At 43.4% G+C, this 9,408-nt stretch overlaps 1 long non-coding RNA gene across 1 annotated transcript in view; it reads right to left on the bottom strand.

The window, feature by feature from the left end:
• Nucleotides 1-6,725, bottom strand: part of LOC121039775 (uncharacterized) — a 156,594-nt gene extending 149,869 nt beyond the window's left edge. Inside the window, exons 1-3 of the long non-coding RNA XR_005794977.1 lie at nt 6,604-6,725; nt 4,838-4,933; nt 1,505-1,636 (exon numbers count right to left, since the gene is read on the bottom strand). This is a non-coding gene — a long non-coding RNA (uncharacterized LOC121039775). The remainder of the gene's footprint in view (nt 1-1,504; nt 1,637-4,837; nt 4,934-6,603) is intronic.
• Nucleotides 6,726-9,408: the final 2,683 nt, after the last annotated feature.

Here is a 9,408-nt window from a genome sequence, read left to right as displayed (position 1 = left end):
TTTATTTTATTTTATTTTATTTTATTTTATTTTATTTTATTTTATTTTATTTTATTTTATTTTATTTTATTATTTTACGTTGTTTTTAATTTCTTTTAAGTTTATGTGTTTATTTTGAGCCAGAGAGAGACAGAGAGAGAGGAAGAAAGAGAATCTCAAGCAGACATCTCTGCTGACAGTGCAGAGCCTAACGTGGGGCTCGTACCCACGAACTACAGAATCATGACCTGAGCAGAAATCAAAAGTCAGACGCTTAACCAACTGAGCCACCCGGGTGCCCCTCCCTGAGTCATACCTCTTAAAATTATCCAATTTTAAGAAGTTCCCTACTGGGGAAGTAATATAGTTAATACCAGAGCTAGTGTCTAGTCTCTCTACTTGAAGTAAAAATTTAGCAAATAATAGGTAGTTCACTCCATAGTCCAAACTTTGTTCCTCCCAATCCTTTCTGTTATCATTTTAAAGTCCTGGATAAAGAATCTACTTCCAAGTATTATTGAAGTTCTGTATCAGCACCAGGTGAATCAGCCCAGACAAAAAATGAGCCTACTTAACGAATTGTACCCTAGGAGTGCCTGAGTGGTTCAGTCAATTAAGCATCGGACTCCTGATTTCAGCTCAGGTCATGGTCTCATGGTTGTGAAATCGAGCCCCATCTAGGGGCTTTGCACTGAGCGTGGAGCCTGCTTAAGATTCTCTCTCTTTCCTGCTCAGCCCCTCTCCCCCACTCCTGTGCGTGCTCTCTTTCTCTAAAATAAAAAGTAACAATAATAATAATAATAACTATAATAAATTATGCCTTAAAGCTTATTTCCACCTGAATCTGCAACTACCAGTCACTTTTGCAACTTTATCTCTATGATCCCACAAGAGGAGAAAAAGAAAGATACTATTATAATCTTCCTTCAGTAAAGAATAAAGAGGCTCAGAGATGTGAAAGGTTATACCTAAGTCCACACAGCTTGTAAGTTCTAAACGTGAGTCAAGAATCCAGTCTTCTCCATTCCCTTCTCTAACCCTGACCCATTTTAGTGACAACCTCCCAGATTTATTAACAAGTAATAAACCTGACTGATTTGGCCTACCTCTCTGGTGAGTTATCAGTGAGCAGTGAAATGTACCAAAAGTGGACTGAGATAGGAAGGTGGAGCTTCTAGAAGAGACTTAGAAAATGGAATAGTCACCTTACAATAAATGCCACGTTTTAGCACTTAGAACGTACCAGGTAGTGTGCAAAGTGCTTTATAGATATTACCTCATCTATCCCCCAAAATATCCCCTGTGGGGGGTACATTATTAGCTCTATTTTACAGATAAAGGATCTGAAGGTTAGACAGGTTAACTGACCAAGGGATTCTAACCAGGGTTAGAATCCTGTATGACCGAGAGCTGTGTTCTCCCAGCCAAGTGAGTCAACAGAGACAGGAACTCCAAGCCTGCCCTGGGCACAGCGGCTGACCTTAGCCTCCCCGAGCATGGTTCTCCACTCTCCCTCCCTCCTTACCTGCTGGGCTCTGAACAATGAGGCTCTTTCTCTGTCCAAGTCGTTCTGGTACAGGAAATCCCATCAGGCCTCTGGGAGGCTAGTGTTCTTCTGGTGCTTTTGTGATATTCCCCTCCCTCAGTTCAGAAGGATCTGAACAAGCCAAAAAGAGGTTTACTCCCCTTGCGGGAATGTTTACTAGGATTCACAGTGGAACAAAAAAATTAAGAAAAATAATGCTTTAATGCAAAAAACTTTAAAAGTCAAGATCAATGTCCCAAAAAGTCCTTTTTAAATGAAGACAAAAGATCCAATCCTACACTTACTTGCACCACTCACTCCACCTCACCCCTGCCCCTTGGAGCCCTGTTGGATACTGTCTGTATTGAAATTCTTGACATTTAGTTCACCATGGATTTTTTTTTTTTTGCATTGATATTTATTTTTTTAAATATGGCACTAAAACGTTATTCATCTTCATGATGGATGAGTTTTAGGTTTTGTTTTTTGGAGTCCCCTTAAATTTTATGCTCGAGGCTTCACCGACCTCAGCTTATCCTTGGTCCTGGCCTGAGCACATAAAAGCTGGAATCACAGGTGGAGGGCCTTGTTTCCCAGTTTACACTTTTCCCACATCTTTCCTTGTGTCCTCCTCATGTCAGCTATCCTCTGTGTCAGCCCCACCAAATAAGTGACCACCATGTGTACTCAAGGTCATAGCTGAGCCGTGGGGGAGAAGGAGAAAACAGTCTTCTCCACCTTTGCTCCAGAGCTATGGGAGTTTGGCTGTGTTTCTTTCTCCGTCTTAAAGGACACTTTTTATACCATCAGCTGAGTAATTTGCCAGGAGGGAAATTCCTGTCTTTGACACTCTCAAATTAGTGTTGACATGTAATTTCAATTATTGAATTCCTATCACTGTTTCTCTAAGGCAGTGGTTCTCAGTCTTTAAAAACAAATCCCTATGCCCAGGCTGCTCCCCAGATCCATTAAGTCAGTATCTCCAGGGGCAAGAGCCTGGCATTCATAATCTTTAAAGCTTCTGAGGTGATTCTAGTATGTGGGCAAGGTTGAGAATGACAGCTCTCGCGAAAGGCTCCCTTTTCATTTTCCTCCCCTAGATGGTTTTTCCTGTGGTCCGTCCCAGGGACAATATCAGGGCTCCAGGATCTGAGGGAGCTGGATTTAATTCCTGGCTTTCCCACCTGCTAGCTTTGTGACCTCGGACAAGATACTTTTGTTTCCTCAACTATGCCAGGGAGATGATAACAGAATCTACCACTTGAACTTGGTTGAAGGAATCATGCGGAGGCATCTGAAACACCTAGCATAGTGTCTGGTGTGCGTGTGTGCACAAGCCCTCATGCAACCACACATTCAGTGTGAGCTACTACTATTATTAGTTACGAATCCATTCTGCAAAGAGACAAGAAGACCAGTGAATAGACAAAGGTAGAACCACTCTGTTAGAATCCAGGGGTGAGAGGAGACTCAGACCCCACTCTTTTTCAGTGTGTTCTGTAGAGCCCCTGCGAATTCTAAGAAGTAATTCAAAGACCACTAGTGTGGCATGTAATGACATTTTGAACCCAATTTTACTCTGTTTGGGGTGGCTTTTTCTGCCTCAGAACTGCTCTGGCCCATTTCTAATCTTATTTCCAGTGGCAGGCGTCCGCCGGCTGAGCTCAGGGGCTGTTCTGCGGCCACAGGACCCAACGGAGCAGGGCTGCTCCTCCCACGTTGCCTCTGTGGCCTCAGGCTTACCAGGGGAGGAAGCAGCTGCTCGGTGACGCTGCTCTAAATTCCCAGTCCCCTGGCTGGATGAATGTCTGTTTGGTTTTCAGGTGTGTGATGGTGGCCAGGAGGGTTGAACGAGTTTCCTGTTCAAGAGTAGAGGAGTATTTAAATGCCCTGCGCAGGAAGACCCTTAAGGCATCCTGGCTTGGCAAGGACGGCTCCCTTCGGGAAAGACTAGCTTGCCTGTTTTCCCATTTGAGAACAGCTGTGCTCTATTTGTTTCTTAGGCAGTGTTGATTGTTTGAACCCAACCAGTCAAAAACCCTGGCCCGGTTCAGAGACCTCCACCAGCCTTGGGCTGATTCAGAGAGGGTGAGGCAGCAGGTACAGATCGGGACCAGCATAACTGAGGTTGGCTCGGCCTCAGAAATCATCTGTGCCACAAGATTGGCTAGATTTCCTTTTCCATTAGGGAGCCCCATCTGGGCCCTGCTCGTTTGTGTGGCTTCCACTGCTCCCTTTCATTTCTTCCAAATCAATATAATGTCTTTGCTCTTGTTTCCATAAAGGAGTACCCCTTGTACCAAGTTAGTTACGGAATAAACTACTCGATAGTAAGAGTGTTTCATTTCTCCCTCCCCCAAGCCCCTTTCCAGACTTGTTTGGGAAGAAAGTTGATATTTCATACCATAGTGTGTTTAAAGAGTTTTCTCTGATTGTTCTTTAGAGTGGCTGTTTGAGTTAGACTTGGAGTAGTTGGGCTCCTTGATTCCAAGTAACTGAAACCAACTGGTGTTGGCTTGAGCCAGAGACAGGAATTTATTATAGGATAAAGAAACACCTCACGGAAGCAAAGACAGGAGGGGGGCTAGGCTTCCGGAAGAAACTGGAAATGGAAAGCTGCCAGAACATGTCTGCCATGTCTCATCTCTGAAGCCTTGCATCTCTGCTGCTTTTTGTCTCTTTGCTGACCGGCTTTTACTGCCTCTGTGGACAAGGAGAAATGCTGCTGTCATCAGAGCTCAGCGCTTATTACTTCCATGTGAAAGGTGCCCAAAATGACTCGTGGCTTCCAGTATCGACTCAAGAGAGTGTGATTGGTCAGATTCCATCAGCGACGGTCAGTGGACAGAGAACACAGAGGCTGTCTTCTCAACCAAGGCTCCCAGATACAGCTTCGGACTAGGGTCATTTGTGGGAGATTTTTTTTTTTTTTTTTTAAATACAGACCCAGGCTCTGCTTTGGAATCTGTAGGAGTAGGTCCTGGGACTCTGCATTAAAAATCCCTTAAGCAATTCTGATGATAAATTAGATTGAGAGCCAAGGAGACAAAACTCTTTGGTACCCATTAATCTTTCTACTAAGGTCTAACAAAAGACTGCCTTTTAAGCTATCTACTGTTTGTTGGAGGCTATTACTATAAGGCTGGAGTGAGCAATTCATTTCAGTGCGAATATACGTGAGTGGGATGAGGAACTCCCTACCCCAAAGAGCACTTGTTGTAGAACCAGTCGAGTGGAAATCTGAGAAGCCAGCTCAGAGTTGGATCTAATATCACTGCTCTTAAAGGCTTCATGGTCAGGACTTTTAGACAACATTTCAAGAACGGTTCTTACCAGGTGAAATCTGGTTCGGTGTTACCCAAGCAGATGATGCAGGTTCTGTGGGTCAGGGTGAGAGTCCAGAACAGGTTTAAAATCTAGGTCTTCACGCTGGGGGAGAAAACAGAACTCCATTGGGAAAATACAATCTTAAGAGAATCGGGTTATGTTTTGGTTCCCATGTTTTCATTTCTTACAACATGCTGTTTCTGCTGCTTGATAAACAGTTACCTCTTCTCTTTTTAATGTCTATTGCCTTGTTCTTTAAGACTTAACTTGTGTTTCCACTTAGAGGAAGTCTTCTCTGACTCTCTAGTCTATTCATCTTTTCTTCTGCGCCTTTAACATCCTCCATGTACCATGATCGTATCATGGATTGTAATCATGTTACTTTCCATCACCTCCACTTGATGATGGGTAGTTGGCACTTTGGTAACTAAATCTGCTTGTTTGGGGGTTGGTGTGAACTCTCCTTCTGCTGAATTGATGTAGTGATGTGTCTGCCAACCTGGCCCCTGGCTTCCTTTCTGTCCCTGTAACAGTCAGAGCCACCAATCTGAACACCATCCCAGGTTCTGGGATCACTCATTCCTTAATCATAGAAAATGAAGGAGCCCTCGATCTGTGGCCCTGCCTCCAGTGTGCCATGGTTATTAGGACACCCTTTAGCATCGTGATGCACTTTGAAGATGTTTTATTTGTGTTTTACTCTAAGATAGTCTAGCTAAATCAGCCATAATTCACTAGGCATGATTCAGATATTAGCTCATTTCACTCCTACAACAAGCCTACAAAGAAAGCTTTATAGGGAAAACTGGGAGGAAAAAAATGAAGTAACCTGCCCAGGCCACAGCACCAATGTCAGAACCAGGATCAAAACCCAGATCTGATTCCAAACCCTTACACTCTTAAACACCAGGCTGCACAGTTAGGCCCCTTTTGAAACCTACTTCACATGGTCAGCTACTTAGTTAGCTAGTTACTTTATGTAGGTAGCTATCTTTCCCTGTTTATGCCTTCCTTTCTGAGTTAGAATGAAATATTCAATAAGTATTCGTTGGTTGAAAATACATAACTGTGGATGATACATCACTGATCTGAACTTCAAAACGTGTCTAACATTCTCCTGTTATCAAGTACATAATTTTCTAGAAGTGTCTACCTAAAACCTTCCACCAGAATGTGAGCCTATGCTTATTTGCATTGCTTCTGCTCAACATGGCTGAGGAGAAGATTTCTCCACTGCTGTCCATGGAACCACCAAACTCCAAGGAAGCCCTACTTCTACGGTGCTCTTTTAGGTGTGGCCCCTGCATGACAGGGTCTGAGAATGTGTAAGGACTGTATGAGGACAGGGTGACGGGGCCAACCACAGCTCTCAGAATATTCATAACCGAGTCATCAAAGAGTCACACATCCAAGCCTGAAACTGGGCAGTTAGGCGACAGCACTGCATAGTTTCCCCAAACACACCATCTCCATATCTGAGAGCCCACACGGGAACACATTCATCACTCGCCTTACAGGAAGGATGTTTAAGACACAAGAGTTCTAGGGGATATCAGAAATAGTTTGCATGAATTATAAGTGAAGAAGTAGAAAGAAAATTCAAAATTTAAATCAGAATTATGTTACCCTCTCCATGCTCAAGTATGGTTCAAAGGCTAGAAACCTAGAGAGATGCACTTAGACATAAAGTACACCTGAAACTAATCTCGTATTGTATGGTAACTGGGATTTAAATAAAAACTTGAAAAAAAAAAAATAAAGGCAAAGCCCACCTATTCCGACAAATGAGATGAAACGTCAATGGCAAGGAGTCGGTAGCCAACTCTTCTCTTTCCAGAGGCTACAGCAAACTAGTCCAGGGCCTTGTAGAGATGACAGGTGCACCAGGCAGATATATGGCCCTATACTTGGGAGCAAGAGAGGGAAAGGCTGATTCAAGCAAGCTCAGGCGTCACCTCCTGAAAGCATAACATTTTCCTCCAGCTTCATTAGCAAACTTTTCATTCTAGATGCAAAGGGTAATCACATCTCGGCCTCCTCCAAGGGCAGAACGCCAAACCACACTGCAGTGTGACAAATGAGGCCTCCCCAGAAGCATAAAGAACAGGGAATTGGCAGCTTTGCCACAGATTCTGAATGTGAGTGATGAGCAGGTGACAGAAGTATAGGCTGGAGGGTGGGGCTGGGGGGACAACTACGTTTTATTTCTTAATGTGTTAACTTTAAGATGCTGGCGACTCTCATGAAATATCCAGCAAGCTGGTACAGAAGAACTTTGGGAACTCGGAAGAGGGGTCAGGGCAATCGATTTTAGGAACTTCTTGCAGCGAGGTGATAAAATCTTGTGCGTCTCAGGGAGACAGTAAAGCAAGGTGAGGAGCAAGGACACAAGCTTAGGGAAATATCCCCCGGCTGAGGCATTCTGGTTATAAAGCCTCCAAGTGCTTCCTCTTCTTTATACAGAGATTCCTCTTAGCCTTGAGAAATTCCTAATGCTTATCTTAATATATTCCCTTCTACCTTGAGCAGAAGTAGTAAATTTTCTCCCCAAACCTGACAGTCAAATAGAGCCTTGGAACAAATGACTTTACTCAGAAAGTCCATAAAAAGTGTTGTAGTAGAGTGGAGTCTTTGAATGGATTAATAACCTTTCTCAAAAAATAAAGAACCTTTTTCTCAAGAGACAGCATATGATTCTTATTGCATTTGGTCTATACAACTTGAGCAAAAAATCACATATGAGAATGTATTAAATTGTTAAGTTGAAACTTCACTACATCTAATTTTTTATTTCTTATTTTAGTAGGTTTCACGTCCAGTGCAGAGCCCAATGTGGAGCTTGAACTCACGACCCTGAGATCAAGAGTCAGACACTTAACCTCCTGAGACACCCTGGAGCCCCTACTACATCTTATTTTGAAAAGCTCCCCTCCCTTCCCTTCTCCCCAAACACCACTTGACACAACACAAAGAAGCTGCCTGTATAAGGAATGCAGGATCTAACACAAGTGTTAGGACTTGAGGTTTGTTTATTATATCATACCTGTCTTTCCTGAACTTCTTGAGTCATCATTAAGTTACTGTTTGTAGTTCCCACATTTTTCTCGCTATATACAGAGCACGAACAAAAGTCATGGCCATTGTTCCCTGTGGGGCCCCTTATACGTTTTAAGCAAGCTAGCAGAAGTACGGTGTAATCGCTCAAACACTCAACAGAGAAAGTGGCTGGGTCTCAGCTGTCTGCACTGAAAACTGTTTCATAACATTCTACCTAGTATGTGTGCAATTTCAACACAGCTCAGGGCTGAATAAGCACTAGACTGAGGTGGGAAGAACGCTAACCCAGGTGTTCTTGACATTATCTGATAAAGGGAACTCAAAAGGCTTGGTGTTGGCTGGTTGATGGATAAGCTTTATGACATTAATGAGGCAGGGGCACGATAGTTTGTTTTACACCCCCCTACAAAAGATTAAACGAGTTTTCTCAGTGCTCACCGAGAAAGTCCTAAATAAGAGCTTTTATCAAACGTAGACTCAAGAAAACCCACAGTATCACTCATGGAAAACATTTTACAACACACAGAAATAAGGGCAGAACTTTTCAACACTCTGGACCAGAGGCCTTCATACGGGGTTTGTTTAACCCTATGAGGGGTACCTTAAAACCTTTAAAGGGGTCCTTGAGCAAGAGTAATTTTAAAGTTTTTCTTGTAAATAATTATTTTGAAGGAGAGAGAGACAGACGGAGAAAGAATCCCAAGCAGGCCCATGCTGCCAGCACAGAGACTGACATGGAGTTCGATCTCATGAACCCTGAGATCACGACCTGAGCCCAAATTAAGAATTGGACGCTTAACAGACTGAGGCACCCTGGCACCTCAAGGGTAATTTTAAAGGAAACTTCCTCCATACGTACCCTTCCCTCAAACTGAGCAATCTGAAAGACAACCACACTGAATCCACAATATTCCTTCCATCCACAGGCACATCAGTCATCTCTCCAACCTGTACTAGACTGTACCGCCCTGAGGGATTAAGATCTACAGAGCACAGTGTGTTGTTAGTCTTTGGGGCTTCCTGACTTTCCTTGTTCTGTATTTCTGTTAAGGGAGATTTAGAGAGGGGGCATCTGGGGAATCGTAAGAATGCTCAAGTTTTGGGCATGTGGTAAAGTGTAGCACAGTGGAAGGGATGAGGGTTTTGTTTAACAAACTGGCCACTTCATCTTCAGATTCCTGTGAAGTACATCCCTCCTGATGGAAGCCACACCAGCAAAGCAGGAAATACCGGCGAGAAACACTAAATGCTAGGGGCGCCTGGGTGGCTCAGTCGGTTAAGCCTCCGACTCCTGATTTCAGCTCAGGTCACGATCTCATGGTTCGTGAGCCACATTGGGCTCTGGGCTGGCAGCGTGGAGCCTGTTTGGGATTCTTTCTCTTCTCTCTCTCTTTGCCCCTCTTTTGTTTACACTCTTTCTCTCTCACAAATAAACTCAAAAAAGAAAAAAAAGAAAGAAATACCAAATGCTACATCTTTTCTCATAAGTAATTTTTCCTGCTATTTAAAACTCATCTTAG

The sequence above is a fragment of the Herpailurus yagouaroundi genome, unplaced genomic scaffold (genome assembly GCF_014898765.1).
Source record: "Herpailurus yagouaroundi ecotype Mexico unplaced genomic scaffold, PumYag 181, whole genome shotgun sequence".
In the NCBI taxonomy this organism is placed as follows: Eukaryota; Metazoa; Chordata; class Mammalia; order Carnivora; family Felidae; genus Herpailurus; species Herpailurus yagouaroundi.
The sequence above is the reverse complement of the archived record's forward strand: the minus strand, read 5'-3'. Positions and strand labels throughout refer to the sequence as shown.